Source organism: Odocoileus virginianus, chromosome 20 (genome assembly GCF_023699985.2).
Source record: "Odocoileus virginianus isolate 20LAN1187 ecotype Illinois chromosome 20, Ovbor_1.2, whole genome shotgun sequence".
Classification (NCBI taxonomy): Eukaryota; Metazoa; Chordata; class Mammalia; order Artiodactyla; family Cervidae; genus Odocoileus; species Odocoileus virginianus.
In genome coordinates, this window is record NC_069693.1 from 35,567,888 (window position 1) to 35,585,975 (window position 18,088).

The 18,088-nt window shown below is 40.0% G+C and overlaps 1 protein-coding gene across 3 annotated transcripts in view; it reads right to left on the reverse strand.

Annotated features, from left to right (window-relative positions):
* The window catches only part of NUP93 (nucleoporin 93), a 104,702-nt gene that overhangs the window by 49,745 nt on the left and 36,869 nt on the right, over positions 1–18,088 (reverse strand). The window contains exon 1 of one of the 3 annotated variants that reach the window (XM_020903791.2): positions 2,363–2,739. The exons of the other annotated variants lie outside the window; for them this stretch is intronic. The gene's annotated coding sequence lies outside the window, so the exon portion shown is untranslated. Of the gene's footprint in view, positions 1–2,362; positions 2,740–18,088 lie in introns of those variants that run through there. 3 annotated transcript variants of the gene reach the window in all.

Here is an 18,088-nt window from a genome sequence, read left to right on the forward strand (position 1 = left end):
CAATTAATTTTAAGAATCAAGATATCTAAGCTGACAATCACAAACAAGAGTTTTCTACAAGTAGCTTTGAAGTCAACTATTAATTAAACAGAGGCACTGAAAATTATCCCCTTTAATGAGAGTGAAAGCCCTCCATCTACTGATCTCTTAAGGACAAAATCTTCTTTTGTTAAAACATTTTCCCTATATACTTTAATCAGCCATTATAGATCATTAACATTGGAAGCGTTTTCTTAAAAAAAAAAAAAAAAAAAAAACACACACACACACAAAACCCAACAATAAAACCCCTAAAATACAGCAATTTCTTCATAAATGGAAAACAAATTGTAAAAGACAGTGAAAAGAAGCTGGAACTCTCTTAAATATACCATATTTAGATTTCTTTTCTCTCTCAAGTATCACTTTCATCTTTGACGACTGATAAATTCATACCTCTCATTAACTTAAATTACCAATGAATACTTAATTAAAAGCATGCATTAAAACAACTCACAAAACCCATACTTCAAGTACACATATATATCAATATATATCACACTTGGTTTCTAACACATACATAAAAAATATATCTCACAATCTCTGTTTTATACCTTTAATATTTGCAGTGTTCATTCTAAAGTCTATTTTGTCCATTCAACCAAAGACAGATTTTCAACTTCTCACCGCTATATGAGTATGAGAAATACTGTAGACAAAAGGATTCCATTTTCTTTCTGGGAATGCTCTCCACCCTCCTACAGAACTCTTCTATGTAGCGTGCAATTTCATTTTCTGACTTTTACAGTAACAAAGCTCTCGTGCCACAGAACCTAATGTAAATGAAATGGCCCTGCAGCTGCCTTCAGAACCCAGCTCACCTCAACCATGATACAGCTAATTGTTAAAAATGGTGGCTGAGACATTTTCCATACATTAAATTAAGGAGCTCTGATGAAGGCACTGGCATCCTCCCACTTCAGACAAAGGAAAATAATTTGCAACTGTACCAAGGCACGGATAATTGAGTCATCTCCTGTACTGGGTCAGTGTTAGAGGTTTCCTCCATCTTTACAAAATGCAAACCACAGCTCATTGTCTCATCCCAGAAATCAATTCATTGCAATGCTGCACTGGGTCAGAGTTTTAAAGCAATCTTAGTCCTGGGTAAATCTAGACCTCCAATACTGAGACAAGTGAAATTCTCACACTTCCTGTCTTCCCTGAGCTGTTCTCTTCTATTCCTCACTTGACAGCACCTCAAGTCTTCCTATTGTTAAGAGTACAGAAAGTCCCACACCTCTGAAGGGAGCTAAATCTCTTAACTAGGTGAGCAATTTCCAAGTCCAAGCTTCAGAAAGAAGTCCAGACCCTACAGGTCCCATGATACAAATACAATCCTTGGGATAAAAAGCTATGTATCACTGGCTTTTTTTTTTGGGGGGGGGGGGCGTTGTTTTTAAGGGAAGACAAGACAATCAAGCTGCTTTTTAATGCTGAATCAAAAGCATTTTATCTCTGATATTAGTCAAGGAATTAACAGTGGTACAGGCAACAAACATTTATCATTTTACCACCCTCCAGATAAGGCTTAGAGGACTCAGAAAGTTTTTCATTTCACTTATACAAATCATGATTTTGCACCAAAAATTGAAAATATACTTAAAGTGTTCATATCACACTCTTCTGAGGACAAATTTGGGATAGGAAAAGTCACTATCTCAATTCAAATCACCTACATTTGATAACACTTGAGAATCCACATCTTTGATGCTGTATTTAATTTTCATTTAAAGTCTTATGCCAAAGCACTACTTGTGAGATGATTCCAGATACCTTAAACAGTACTTCTTCCCATAACAAAATATAAATGACTGAATTACTTGGTAAAGCATCCCCCCCCCCCCACACTCTCTCTCATCTACAATTCCAAAGGATCTGATTTTAGCATAGAAAAATTCTATTTTAATATTTTACCTCATGTAAGAATTCTACACTTCACATGCATCTTTTAAAAAAAAAATCCTAAAGAAAGTCCACACTACTTACTACTTAAAGATGAAGTCTGCAAAAAGCCTAAATAATCGCACTATATAAATCTTTAAGAGAATGCTTATCTGCCCCACCCAAAAGATTTTTTTTTTTTTAAAGAAAAATGTTAGAATGACAAGGCACAAATCTGAATAATTCTCAGGAGAATCAAGTACTTTTTCTATCAAATGAGTTAAATGCTTCTGAATTCATCTCAAAATTTTAAACAAACCGAGATCTTATCTTTCAGAGGTATTGCAACAACATGCCATCAATGGGTTTACTAGAGTACATTAATCTTTTTTTAAGGTGCATTCATCTTAATTTCTCTATGAAACACAGGCAATCCTACCTGCAGCTCTCCAATTTAAGGAGTTTCTCCAATTTAAGGAGACCGGTCGACGTTGTTGGTCACTGCTGCTCTTCCATACCTTCTATGTGGGATGAGCTCTGTTGGAACCAGTGCTCAAGTTTTCCCCACTCCGAACAGCCAGAAATGAAAGGGGGGAGGAGAGGAGAGCGAGAGACAGGGAAGAGAGAAAGAAGAGAGAGTACGAAGAAAAAGGAAAAGATAGCACCCTGCAAATGCTGATACGACTGAAGCACTAGAGTCTAATTAGACAATGAGATTGCAGGGTCCCCTTAAAAAGGGTGCTCACAGCCCCCAGGACAGAGCATCGTCACCCGTGTTGCTCCACACAAATTCAGAGAAGTCAGCCATCAGTTTGAAAGCACAAACTGATGGGAGTAACAGTTTATAGGTTACAGAAGGGTATTTTATTGTTAACGGACTGTACCAAGTTAAGATTTAAGAGGGGGAGAGACAACATGTAGGCAAGGAATGCTATGATACTTTTTTTTTTTTTTTGACCCAAGCCACTGCAATTACTCTGATGTGAATTTTTGATGACTTCCGACATCTTGCACGGTTAATACTCGCTTCAGCTGTCATGTTTGGTTAATGTGGAAAATGCATTTGCTGCATTGTGATGCAGTGCTGTGGCCACAGATTGTAACACCAGTTGTGAAGCTGGTCCCTTAACTGAGCAGCAGGAATTTGCACATGCCATGATGCTAAAATAAATGGTAGTTAAAAGATTTTATACAGCAGCAGGCAGATTCTGCCATTTTAGCCTACAGAATGTGTAGATTCAACCTCCACAAGCATCTCAGCTCACTGTGCCCTCATCAATTGCACTGTCCTTCAAACAGAATGGTAAATTTACCATCTTATACGTTTGGCCTCTCAGTAGTTAAAAGATTTCAATACTGTTTAAATAACTATTCAGATTAATTATAGCTTTGAACAGAACCAAGGTTATTTGCATTTCAGGAATATAGAGCCAAAGAAACTGTCAGTGACACAGGAAAATGCAGACCTTTTATTAACATATGCTCAGCTCAACTGTCACTTCTCTGTACATTTAGGGGAAAATATATGATGTGTAAATAATGAATATTTCCATACTACCGTAATGGTTTTTTTAAAATGTTTCTCAGAAAGGGATTTTTTCCTCTTTAGGTTTTAATGTATTACCTGAGAATTAAAGATGACCTCAAAATACTAACATGTGTTTTTTATTGTCACTAAAAGAAATTTAATGCAGCAAACAACTGTGCAATCACAAGAAAGCCTGTGCAAAAGCAGAGACGAAACCGCACTGAGAATCAGGCACGAGATGATTAAAGTCAGGCCAGTAAGGTAGTGGACCGTCATTACAGTGCAGACTGGAAAAGAAAAATCCTTCTTTTCTGCAAAAGAGAAAGATCCTTCCACCTTCAAAAACAAAAACCACAAACCCTATAACTGCAACTGTGTTGGCTGCAAAACTAATACCTATACTGCAGAACCTGAAGGACACATGATTTGCCAATTTTACAACATTTTTATACAAATATTAACTTGGCTACTTAGTATCTAGAATTTGGCTACTTAAGGTTCTTATTCATCTGCAACAATCATTTCGGTATTTTAAAAAAGCAGAACCAAGTTACAGACTTTGCTGCTTTAAAAGAAAAACAACTAATATAATCAACTCATATTTCTTACATCAGAACTTTTGCCAATTAAATGCTCAGAGTTAAGATGTTTCAGACGTTTCTGCCTTGAAAAAAAAAAAACTAAACGGAAAAAGAATGAACATAAGAACACACTGGTGTCTACACAGTGAATAACAATGAAAGAACTTATGTTACTAACATAAAAATCAACCCATGATTTCCTTTGTTTTATTCATTGTGATAGCACCAAATGCATAATTTGGAGGTGCATGTGTTAACAAGAGCTGTAAAGCTGAAGAGCTTTCTAGTTTTGTTTCTTCTCCTAACTTAAAATTAACTGTACCAACAGTGCTATTTGGTGCCATAGCAGATGTCACAGTAGTTGTAGCTAACATTCAACAATTCAAGCTTGTTTCAGACCCAATACAAGGTATCACTCGCGGCTCAGAAACCGCACAAGCAAGGAGGGAGGAAGAGAGGGAAACTGTGTTGGGGGTAGCTTTGAAATTAACCAGGCTCAGCTTATGCTCCAATTACTGAACAAAAGACAATCCTGGGGGACCTCTCTCTGAACCAGTGCAAGAAGCAAACTCTTTTGTTTCTGATCAAATAAATACAGCATTGGAGCATAGTGGATATACAGCAAGAGGAGTCTCTGCCTGGGGATGGAAGGGGCAAGAGAAAAAAATAACTGAGACCCCAGTGTGGTTACAGTCAAACCATTTCACTGATGGTTAAAACCTATTCCTGAGGGAGACATCTAAAGTTCACTACAGGAGACACAGAAAACCCACTTCGTTACGTAAAAAACCCATGTCATTAGAGCTACGTTCTTCCATGCCACTATGGCCAAAGAGATAAATTAAGAGGATACGCCTTTATGCTGGAATAAACTGTAAGCCAGCTCAGCTTCCATCTATAAGCATCCCAAGGAGACCTGATGAGTTGCATGGTATCTTGAATGCAAAGGACCTCAGAGCAGAGACACTGAGGAATGTTAAGTGACCTGCCTCAGCCCTCAAGCCCAAGTAAGTCTGGGGAGGTTGCTAAAACACTGGAAAGAAGACACCTGACAAAGGAAGTACTTTTCCAACTGCTGTATCACTAGAAGAAGTAATCCATTCCTAAATGCCTATTTGGTAGTCCATTGTTTAATTCTGTGTTTTGGCTTTATACAGTCTTAAGCATAAAAAACTAAAAGAGCAAATGGTAGACAACTAGTGGACTCAGTATTTATTAATATAACAGACATAAATGTGCTTGCTTATTTCACAAATGCAGAGATTATGTCGGATTCCTTCTACCAAAGGGGATCGACATGATCTTTTCAAAATCCTCTGTACACTGCACCATTCTGAAATACAATGGCACCTAACTTGTACATCAGACACACATACACTCTGTGTGAAAAATGCAGACAACCCAAAGTGTAAAGACAGATGGATCTTACTACCACAATGACCAAAGTGCATTAAGGTCTTTGTGTATTTGAAAGATCTCCAAATTTCTGGTGAGGGCTCAAATTTTTAAACACTATTCCATACAAATTTCCAATGAAGTATGCCTTTAGATAGTTCCTTAGAATTCACTGTAATGAGAATCTTTAATAGAAAAGTTTCAAGTTCATTGTTTTTATTTCCATCTCTCTACAGATTCTCCCAGTTAGTCCATTAAGTAACTTCTTAGCAAAGTACAGGTACAGGACCAAAAAAGAGAAAAAAAATTTCCAGAAATAGTAGCAACGCTTCCTCCAACCTCAGATAGCCATATTCCAAAGTCTCTGACTTTCTCCCTCATGTAGTTACTGGTTTTAAAGATCTGAGTAGGAAAAAATAAAAAATAAAAAGGAGGGAAAAAGCAGCTTTAATTTCCTTAGGCCTGTGTTTGAAACACAACAAGGATGAGGAGACATTTTTTTAAGAGGTGGCATTAGTACGCCTTTTTTTTTTAAAAAACCTGTTACCATTAATAAAGTAGATCATAGAATAGAAAAAGGAAACCACTGAAATATTGTGGTTCAATTAGAATTATGATAATCACTCAGTGAAGTTACCATGTTCAAGCATACAACTCTGATGCTTTAAAGTACATTAACAACATGTAGGGTTTCACCCAGAAATCAAACTATTACAGAATCCTGATGAGCTCTGTTCTCCCTTCTACTGGGCTGCTGGGAAGATCAAGTAACATCATTGGAGGGCAAGTGCTGTTAAGAGTTAAAAATGAGAGAGCTCGTGAGGTCAGGCAAGCACTGTCCCCTATTCTAGGCTCCCAGTCCCCTTCCTGGCCGCCCCCACCAACCTCCTCCCGGCTCCCCTCTCCCTGCGGAGACCCTGGTTCCTGGCCCCCTGCTTTATGCTTCCCCTTCTGTACAGTCACTTGTACTGCCACAACTCCTACCTCTAGACCGATGACTCTAGAAAATTCTGGCTGGAGCAAGTTTCTGAGCAGTGTTTCTTATCCTATCTTCAAATGTTTCAGGGGCATTTCCATGAAGATGTCTTGCCAGAACATCAAAAACTGAAATAAAATCTCAACTCCCAATCTAGTTAGCCTTCCTAATTTCTCAGCCTTGACCAACAGCGCCCATCCTTCTCAAGCCCACCAGGCGCCAACTGACACAGATGTTTTATTCCAAATGTTTCTCACGCACCTTTTCCTCTCTGTTTTTTCGGCCACCAACCTGGTCCTGGCCACCATCACTGTGCCTGGATTGCTGCAACCACCTCTGAACAACACTGCAGCAGCTATCCTTCTCCTGGCCCAGCCAACTTCCATAAGTGTTTCCACACCCTCCCTCCTTTCTTGTTGACACTTACCTGCTCCAAAACTTTTAACAGCATGTACTGCCTACACTCTACTGCTGAGTAGTCACTCCTTTCACATCTGCTCCTCCTACACTGACAGATTTTATTTCTTAGCACATAGCTTTTACTCTCACCTCCCTGACCTTGTTCAGGTTATTACTCTCATTTCCTCTTTCACTTCCCACAAGCTAAGCCCATTTAATCTTTCAAGGCCTACTGAGATCGTGACTGTTCCAGGGGATCTTCTCCAATCACCCTAGAATTCATTCATCATTACCCCCTTTCTCTCCTCTGAACTCCCTATGGCATTTAGAATCTCATGTGATTCCTATTTAGTTTTGCCAGTCATTTCACACGGTCTTGGACAGTTTGATCCTGTAATAGGAATGTTAGTCTTGGCTCTCTAGGTAGAGAACAAGAGTTTCCAGAGGGAAGCATCCAGAATTTAGGTTTATTCTAATTGTCATCAGTGCCTAATATACTGCAGTTCTTAATGGGCACTCAACAAAACCACTTCATTGATTTTTATTAGTGTTCACTAGTCCCCACCCAGGGAGACGGAGGTATCTACTTAAAGGGAGCTAAATATTACTTTCACTTATTGTTTGTTCTTTTAAATCTCTTCAGCTCCCTAAGATAATTGCAGCCTTCAGTACTAAGACAGATGCTGAGGTGGTTCTTGGCCAATGGGCAGAGGCACCAAACTCATCTTTGTGACTAAGCAATATTATCAACGGTATTCAATTCCCAGAGTCGGCTTCCTTCTCAGTTGCTTCCAGAGCCAAGGAGGTTCCGGGAAAATGAGATGGACCTGGCCCAAAGTCAGTGGTGTGGCATTCACAGCTGATCTGTCCTGACAAATCAGCTGAGAATGAAAAAGCAATCTTCTAATTTTATCAATGACATTTCACCTTGGGTATTAAGTGAAGACTACTAGATTTAGGCAGTCATTAAAGAATCAGAGGATCTCTGCTCAACTTATTTAGCAGGAAAATAAATTAAGGTTCATTATCTGTTGTTCAAATGCAAACTTGTCTGCTTAGGGCTCAAGAAGCAACAGGAAAAAGAAAGCTCTCCTCTCTACTGCCCCACAGCAGGGTTCTGCCTCCATAAGCTTACCTACGGGACAGGGTCAGGAGTCGGCCAGAAACTCAAAGCAGGTGGGCGAAGGTAATTTCAGAAGCCAGGCTTCCACTTTAAGCACGTCTTAAGGAAGTAGTTTCTCAGTAAGTGTGGTTATTAATGGGAAGGGGTTGAAGCAGGAGGAGGCAGCATCTCTCCTCAAATATTCCTCCGGGAAAATTCACTGCAGTCCCAAGTTCCAGAAATTCAGAATGGGAGTTCTCTTGTCAGTTTGGGTCTGGGTCTCTGTCTCTCTCATTAACACACACACACACACACACACAAATACATTCCCAGCATCTAATCAAGTCTTAGTACTCAGACAAAGGGAACGATTCTGGCAAGAACTTGGAGATTATATGAAGAAGTTCTACCTCGGTTAACAACAAATGAAATAATAAAGTAATTAAAAACTCATCTTCATCATAGTCATATGAAATTTCAGGGGCAGTTCATTTCCCTTTGTGGCATAGATTAAGAAAACAAAGAAACCTAGAGTTTCACAGGTCCAGACCCCGGGTTCAGACCCGAGTTCCTCGCTCTCAGAGTTCTCCGCACAGCACTATGCACTGTATCAACACAACCTGGTGAGGGGTGTGCTTGATGAAATCTGACTTCAGGGAATCTGAAGTTCTTCCATGGAGGATGACGGTGGATACAAAAGAACAGCTTCTGGCTTGCTAGTTCTTGTTACCAATGTACTTTACACAACAGATGTATTTCTTACCAGGTTGATTGTAAATAGAAATCTTTTAAACAACTTCTATTTTAAATTCAGTAGGGAAGCTGTTATTTGAAGGAATATTAAAGCTAAATATCACCCCAAGAGTTCTTTAATAAATGCAGATATTCAGATTTTGAATTTGCTTACAAATCCAAAAAAGCAGGGCCCATCATATTATTACTATTATTTTAGAGAAAAGACATTAAAACCTCGATTTTTATGCAGTTTTTTTGCTGTATATATTTACTGTTTCTGTTATTAACTGGAAAGCACTGATGAGGCCAGAAATTGATTTAAAAAAAAAATTCCTCAATAGAAAGAAAAGGATTACTAAAATTACTTTGTCCTCAAGGATTCCAACAAGGAAACATTTAAGTATTTCATTATTCAGTCTGAGTTTCAAAATCTACTGACATATAAAATATTAGTCCTGAAATCTTTCTTAGAAAAATTTTATAAGAAAATAACCAGAGTTAAAAATTACATGCAAAATAACAACAAAATGAAGTGCTCCTGTGAAGCTACCTGTATATTATTAGAACTTAATCTAGTTAAGGTCTATTTAAGCCTTATGGGTTAAATGCCCTGTAGAGCTACCTACAGAGATTTCCAAAGGCAAGGGGGTAATTAAATCTAGTGGAAAGCATACTGAAGTTGGGAGTCAGAAGAACTGTGTTCTAGGTAACCCTACACAACTTATTCACATCATGCCTCAGTTTCCTCATCTGTAAAATGGGAAAACGCCACCACACCTATATGAAGAACACTATGTTTATCTTCACCAGCTAATACAAGAGGATTATTTTTAAAAGCAAAGAGAAGATGTTTCAAATGATTTCTAAGACACACAGGCTGCAAATTTTAATACATTTTTGAAATATGCAGACTGATTTAGACATTTCCAAGGAAATACTTATTCTGCCTCTCCGCTTTCTTTCATGGCATCTGTTGTTACTAGCAGTTAAGGAAAAGTAAAATCTAATGTCACTAACAGTGGACCGAAGATCTTCAGCACTCACTTAATGCAGGAGGGGCTTACAGAGAGAAACAATGAAAAGGTAAATAAAATGAGGATGCGAGAAACTGAGGAGAAAGGCAGAGAAAATCAGGTTAATGAGTAAAAACAAGTCCATCTTTCATCTCTCCTGGCTCCTACTGATGGCAGACAGTATATTTAATCTGCTGAGAGACCAGATTTAAGGCCTCCCTTTGGTATAGTCCATCCATGAATTATTAACGTTAGCAGAAGCAATAGCATATCCGCTCACAGGGATCACAGAGGAAAGTGATGATTAACCAAAACAGGATTATCGAATCCCTCCACTTCCTGTTCCTCCATCCCCCTCTCTTCTTCATCTCCCACTGCGCTCTCACTGCTTTTTAGGCAGTGTATATTAAGCTACAGCTTCAGAATCAGTCAATTCCTTCATGGTGAAAAAATAATCAGTGACTGATTACAAGTAACAGACTTTTAATATACATAAGTTTTAAAATATATTTTATTGACCACTGTGCCCTTCATAGAACAAGAATAAAAACAAGGGTGGTGGGGCTTCCAAGGGTGGAGGGCCAGTGGTTAAGAATCCACCTTGCAATGCAAGGAACATGGGTGTAACCCCTGGTCCAGGAAGACCCCACCCACAAGCCGAGAAGCAGCTCTGCCAGGCTCCACAACTCCTGAGCCTGTGCTCCACAGCCCGGGAGCCACAGCCGGAGCGCCCACATGCTGCCACCACTGAAGCCCGTGCACCGCACCGAAGGGCATTCCCTGCTCATCGCAACCAGAGAAAGCCCGCCACACAGCGAGAGACCCACCACAGTCATAAAGAAATAATAATTTTAAAAAAGCAAACAAAAACAAAGAAGCAAAAAACCCAACAGTGCTTTCTAATCCTTCATGGTCTCAAACACTTAGATGATAAATATACTGCTTTGCAGGCTGCAAGTTCAGGGTTGGTCCACAGGTGGACTAAGTGTAACAGTTGGCAGAGATGGCTAGAAAAGAAGAGGTCACTTACCCTAGGCTTCTGTAACAGCTTAACCCAGTGGATCTCAAACTGGAGGGCTTGTTAGAACAGATTCTGGGGCCCACTTCCAGAGATCTGGATTCCTTAGGTCTGCAGTGGGACCTAAGAGTGAACATTTCTAACAAGTTCCTAGGTGATGTTGAAGCTGTTGGTCTGGACACCACACTTTAGCATGACTGACCAAGAGCTTCTTTCCTGTTGCCAAATGCGTTAAGGGCATGAGAGGAATAGAGCAGGAGCTTAGAACCTGAGGGAGAAGATGAATACAAATACAAAGATGAGATATGCAGCTCCTTTCCCTTCCTGACCCCCAGTGAAAAACCTGAAGGTCTAAAGGGCTCTTCAATGTCTGCTGCTCCAAAATAAACCCCATTTCCACAAACTTCCCTCTCCCCAAAATATGAGATAGTACGATGAATAAGTTAACACATGGTGAGGAACATATATGAAGCTGAGAACTAGATTAATTTATAACTCCATTTCTAAAACATGCGAAACAAAATCAAATATGCCTTTTCCTTGGTCATTTTCTTCCCCATCCTTCCCTCTACTTAGGATTTGGCTTTAATGCATGATGAATCCTCAAAAAACAAGGAAGTTGTAACAGCCTTACCCAAAACAAATAATTACTGTAACAGAAAACTTGTATACACCTTCAATATCAAGCTGAGTTAGGCACCAAAAGGAAAAAAAAAAAAGAATGAAAGAAAAAGTAGAATATTAGTAGAGGCTTTAGCCAAGGGCCCAAAATAAGGAAATGCGTTTTAGAGCATCCATTAAGAGAGCAAAATAAGAACAGGTTAGACAGACAGATAAACTAAATTCCACCTCTTTGGGGTTTGCAAATGCAGAAAACCCAAGTAATGATAGCACCTGAGGAAGAGCAAGGCCTGGCTCCCACAGAACCAGCTTCTCCACACCAGCTCAACCCCACACCCAGACTCACTCTACAGAGCACACGGCGCGGGTGGGTGCACGCTGCCAGGCTGCAGGAACCATTCTAACAGCCATGATTTCACAGCTGCTACGTGACTGGAAAAAAGGAGGTACACTTCCATTAGCAATGGCTGCTCCGGATGCCAGCCAGTCTAAAAGGCCGGGGGTGGGGTGTAGACAGAGAAAGAGAGATGCAAAGTACAGAAGGCAAAAAGCAAGAATGAAAAGAAGAAAGGAGAAAAGACAAGAATGGAAGAAGAGACAATAGTCCAAGGAAGGAAAGAAACAGGGAGGGTGAACCAGAAAGCAAAAAACTGGCAAAAACTAAAAATCTCTCCCCCGACTTGCTTTGAACCCTGACAGTGTAGTCCAACTAAAGTTTCAAATACGACTTTTGCTCTGGTTTGCCACTTAGCATTTGCTTGGCACCAGTGACCTACTCAGACAGCACAAACCAGGCTGATAGGCTCGAGTGCAACAAATCTTAAGAAACTCTGGGCCACTTCACACAAAGGGCATCTGTAAACTATGTCAGCAGCAGTTACACTTTTGTTCAGTATCACTTTTTATTCCAAAGTATATCTCAACAGCAAGGTTTGTCACCAGTCTATAGCATTGCTCTTCTAAGTAGCATTTTCATCTCTACAACTGATTTAATTAACCAGCAAATCTTTCATGTGGAAAGGAATACATGGAAATGTCACTTCAAAGAAAACAAGTAAGAAAAGGTCCAGGGGGAACCAAAACATCAAGAAATCTGACCAGTGGCAAAAGAACTAGGTTACCATCTTTGTGGAAAAATAAATAAAATAATAATAATGATAATGTGGAATTTACCCAATTATCCATCCCTTGAGGCTTTCCTCACCAAGGCATGATATGAAGCATCTGGATTCAAGTTCCACCTTTGATAGTAACTAATCAATCTTGATCTCGCCCATTCACCTCACCTGAAACACTGCAGAAAGGAACAAGACAGTGATGGACAAAGCCCACTGCAAAGTATTATATAAATGAAAGGATTATCACAGTGTGTCCCTCAAAGCTCACATAAAATCACTAGTCTGCTACTTCCCCCTTGATCTTCCAAATTAGGACAAAGTCATAAGACTTCTCAATAATTATTTTTCCCAATGGTTTGAGGGGGACAGTGAAATGACATAATGATCATTCATGAAATCTATATCAGATCTCTATTCACACATTAGAAAACCTTTTCTGTTACAGAATAAAGGAAAAAGACTGTATATTACTTTAGAGGAACTGACCAATGGCCTTATGAGGGCTATTCTTATAGTCTGCCTCTAACACGTTTCATGAAACAATTCCTCACTGCCCTGTTAAAATAAGTTAATTTTCCTTGTCATTTTCAAAGATGTTTCACAGCTTCAAGTACCTGGTCCAAACAATTCAAAACTCCCAAAATGGTGGCAGTCAAGAAAGTGCACTATGGAGCCATTTCCCTAGTACTCTGAAGTACTCACATCTTGCTTTTGTAATTCGACAGAAAAGTGCATTTCCCCTTCTAATGCCACTGAATTCTCATTCACACCCTTAAAATCCCAAATTTAATAGTTTCTTGTCATCTAATTCCCTCAGCCCTCATTTACTCTCAATTGCAGTCAAGAGGTGTTCAGGTTATGAAAAGGAGGGTAAAAGTCTTTCACAGACCTTGACTACTTCTCTTCCAACCACTGTGAGCCCAGCTTCCTCCAGAAGCAAGACACTGTAACCGCCTCTCAGCCAGACTCTATTGTCAACTTCCCACAGGGAGCTCGGCACTGGGCTCATGCTGAGGACCAGTCACAAGGAAGGGCCTGCTTAGCTGGGACCCACTCTGGCACACCACCACGCCCGCCCAGTTCCCTGCTGGTCTTTTCGTCAAGATTCTGTCATGTCAGTCTGCGTTTATTTCTAAGAACCAGTTAGTCCGGAGGTATCAATTTGCATGACTTCAGGTGAATGTCAACTTCTCACTTTTGTGCTGGCTCCTAGAAAAACCTGATTTTGCTATGCAGAAATTCTTTCCTGTGTTCTGGAGCACATACACCAAGTCGAGGGCTTTGCCTGTGTCTTTAAAGACCAAACACACATAATACCCTTAGACAGCCAAATCATATTACGAGATGTAAGATTTCAACATTCCGGCACACTGCCAGAACTTAATGGCCAGTCAGACGCTAAGTAAGGAAATGGGTCTGCATTAAACCTACAAAGAAGTCAACAATCAATAGTTCAGGACTACAGTAAAAATCTGATGTGCCATTTAAATTGCTTCTAGCATCATCCTTCTAACTCGAGTTCAGCTTCAGAAGCAAAACAAAACAAAGATGATCAAGCAAGAAGCTGAACACAATCTATTTTCACAAGCACAAAGCCTTGGCATTTCAAAACTAAAAGCTGCTCCAGGATTTCACAGAAATCCTTTACAGTGTACCTGTAGGGCAGCAAACCTGAGAAATAACAGGCTGGGCTTTAGACAGTAAATTAAACTGACAGCTCAGCAAGCAGAAAACTACGGCAAAAAAGCCAGCACCTGCAGATAAATGGAGGAAGCAGGTTTGGCCTTCCTGCAAAACTCATCTCCCCCCAAAACCAGCAAGGGTTTGTATTACAGTTTAGAAAGCACAATCCAGTTTCTCCCTCAATCAACATTATTTTACTACTAAGCTTACTAAATAAGAGCGATGCCCACCATATCCATTCTCTATGAGCTTTATACTCTATTTTGCTCTAAATGAGCAATCAGTTATACTTCTATTTCCTATTTCTACCACCATAGTCTTCAAATATACCCTGAAAATTCACTCCTATGCTAAAAGAGCCTTAGTCTACAAATGAAATTTAAAACCTCATGGAATAAGGGCAAGGACTGAACTCAAATTGACAGAAGGGAGTTCAGGTCTGGCACACACAGCCTCTTAGGCCTCAGGCTCCTCCTTGGTGAAATGGGGTTAACGTAACCACCTCAGAGGGTTACTGGAAGGACTGAATGAGGAAACCTAGAAACTGCTTAGTACAGTATCTGGACACAATACATGTTTAGTTAATCTTCAGCTCTGCCTCCTTGATTTTAGCTGGGATAAAACAAGACAGAAGTTCAAACTTGTCTTTGGTGCCATGTTTCACCGTACAGCAAGGAACGCTTAAAACAAAAGAAAGGAAGGGAGGCAGGAAAGGAGAAAAGAAGAAAACACAGCTACTGAAACCAGAACCAGCAAGTACAGCTGAAGGAGCACCTGTCCACAGTTCCCGGTCTGTAGCAAATAACTACAAAAACTGAGAATTAGCATTTAGAAATTGTTATAGTAACCTGACAAGAGTAGTTTTATGTCTACTGACTTTAATTTAAAAAAAAACAAAAAACAAGGCTTCCAGGAATTCCCCGGTCTAGCAGTCCAGTAGTTAGGAAGCTGCGCTTTCACTGCCAAGAGCCTGGGTTCCATCCTCGGTCGGGGAACTAAGATTCCAGAAGCTGCATGGAGCGGCCAAAAACACAAAACAAACATAAAACCAAAACCTAAGGCTCATATTCTGTATGTCTTTTACTTCGTTTTTTCTAGTAATTCATTTAAGTTATTTTATCTCAGTCTGGGATAAGCTGGGGAAAAAGAAAAAAGAAAGTTGAGAAGCATGGATTCTATTAGCACCGTTTGAGTATAACACCCATCACTCGATTCCTTCAAAACAAACACATATGGGACCTCATCACAGAACCAAGTGCTAGTAGTGAAGGCCTTAAACCTTTAAGAACCCACTCAGCCCTGCTCATTTAGAGACTGGTTCTGCTGAGAAAGACTGATACGTACTGTGGATAACAGAGAATCTAATAAGAAACGAGAAAGTGCTCCCAGATAACATCATACAAGTATATTTTGGTACCTTGAGCAAATCAAGCATAACGTTCCACGGTTGTTTCCTCCTGTCCCTAAGAGAGCAACAGCTTTTTTAAATAGACAATTTTTTTTTTCATTAGAAAGAGGAGGAATGGAGAAAACTGTGCCCCATATCCTTGCACTTGTGCCATTCAAAGAAATAAATCAAATCAGGTAGCAATAATAAAAATCAGCCAGTGGATCCATACTCCCACTTACATTCTGCTGACCTAATCCTCCCCTTTGTGTTATAAACTAAATGAATGGTTGGGGCTAGCTGTAAATGTGTTTTATAAGACAAGAGGTTTTTTTGTACAGTTTCTTGGAAGCTGTGTCACACCCAGCCCTGCTCAGCCGATTCTGCCGCAGTGCTTCAAGTGCTGCGGCTTTCTGAAAAGCACAGGCAGGATTCTGCTGATGGCATCTCAGTCTCACAGCCACTCCATGGTGAGAAGCAGGGACTCGCCTTTCTGTCCTCCAAGATAATTAAAGCAGCACGTGCACTGCTGCCGATCGTTAGTGTCGCAGACCAGGAGAGTGGGGGACTCACCCAACCTCTCCACATCTGAAGTGCAAGATGGAAGCCAACCATTTGTGAGACCGGAAAATGCTCAAAAAAAAAAAAAAAAAAAAAAGGCAATACACACTGGTTCTGAGAGCTCTGCAGCAAAAGAAATTCTAAGTACAGGTCTCGTCAGCAGAGGATGATGCCCACCCTACCTCCCCGCTTCTTTTCCTGGTCCCCGCCAACAAACAGACAGAAGCAAAACCATGGGACTCTCCTTTCTGAACCCCTCTCTCAGTTCCTTCACAGGATGTGGAATTTTAGTGGAGACAGGGAGAACGTGGGCCAGCAGTTTGATGACCAGGGAGCCACATTTTGCAACCACCACCAATGGAAGGTGCCAGATCACGTTGCCGGCCTGGAAAGCCTTGGATTGAACACTCCGAAACGGAAATAAGAGATCACAGGGCGCTGTGGAAAGCAGATCCGAGTGGCACCCAGGGTCAAGATCCGCCATTTGAGAATGACAGACTGGTCTACAGTAAGTGTGTTCAATATCTGACTAGATTTTAACCCCCATTTAAATCAAACAGTTCAGCCCATTTCTAGTTCCTGAAACCAAGCAATTTAAAGATACCAGACTGAAGATGACAATATATGTTTCCTATCTCCAGAGTTCAGGCATCAATAGGTATCGGCAGGTTAAGAGAAGCTGGTAAAGAGGGAGGGATGACTCAATTCCAGTTCAAAGGCACCAGTGCCTGGCCAACATTTGAAGTGCTCTATTAAATTGGTAGATAAATATTTTAGCCATGGGCTTCTTCCAAAATACTCTTACAGAACCATTTCAACTTCTTTCTTTTTTAAGTTGGTAATTGATATTCCTCTGCTCACTACAGGATATAAGAAACCTCTGAGAAGACAAAAAAGCCTGTCATTTCCTGCCTGCTCAGAATGCATTCAGCATCCATTTACTTGTTTGTTCTGAAAGCCCTGCATTCAGGAGTAAGTGTGAATGGATAAGTAAAAAGGCTGAAATCTTATATCCCTGGCTAACATAAAAGCAGTTTTTCACATTTTCCACAGATGATGCCTCTAACACCCATTTTTATTACCATTTTTAATTGCATTTACAGGACACTTTAATATAATTGCATACTTTGCCACCAGACCACAATGTCTACCTTTCCCCTTATCACAAACAGGCAGGAAAATTAAGTCATTTCAGTACTTACCACAGCAATCTGCATTAGCCCACCTAATTATAAACACAAAACAGGATGGCATATTAACCTGCCTCTGCAAAGACACTATTTTTTCCTTTTTACATGTTTAGTGGCTTTTACCAGCTCTGAGATTTATTCCGGGTCAGGGTTTAATGACAAGGAACAGCAAATATGCTCATTAAGTGGGGGTGACGTGGGCGCTGCAGTGTTTACACGAGAGACGAAGCCTAGCAGGGCTACTGCCTTGAACAAGAACACAGGGAGAGATGCACCTAATCCGCATGCACCTCTGCCCCTACAACTGAATTTTAGCCTAAAATATACCTGGTATTATTTCTAGGAAAGAGTTTCACTCTCTACTAACAGGCTTTGGATCCAGTGGGAATTGGATTCATTTGCTAGTGAACCCAAGAGTATTACCTATAGGTTGTTTCAAGTCCAGGACAGAGAATTGTTATAAGGTGGAAAGGGCAAGATTCAAATATCCATTAAAGTCCTCTAAAAATTCAAAAGAAAGGTTAGCTTGAACTTCCCACTGATTCTCTTAGGAGCAAGAGGAATATAACAGAGGTTAATAAACACAAATGCTTAACTAAATAAATATCTTCACACTGTCAGATTCCATGCAATGGTCTCTTACATTTTTATATTAATATTATGTGAAAACATTTAAGAGCAAAGTCTTATTCCCTCAGAGTTCATCAATTCAAAATTCCGAGTCATCCAACTTGGGCAAGATCACCATTATGTGCAGAAAAGACTGCTCAAGTATATTTAAGAGCAGAAACAATAAGGCAGGTAGGTATGTTTTGCCTACTTTAAACCATTTCTCAGAATTGTTATACAAATTTCAGT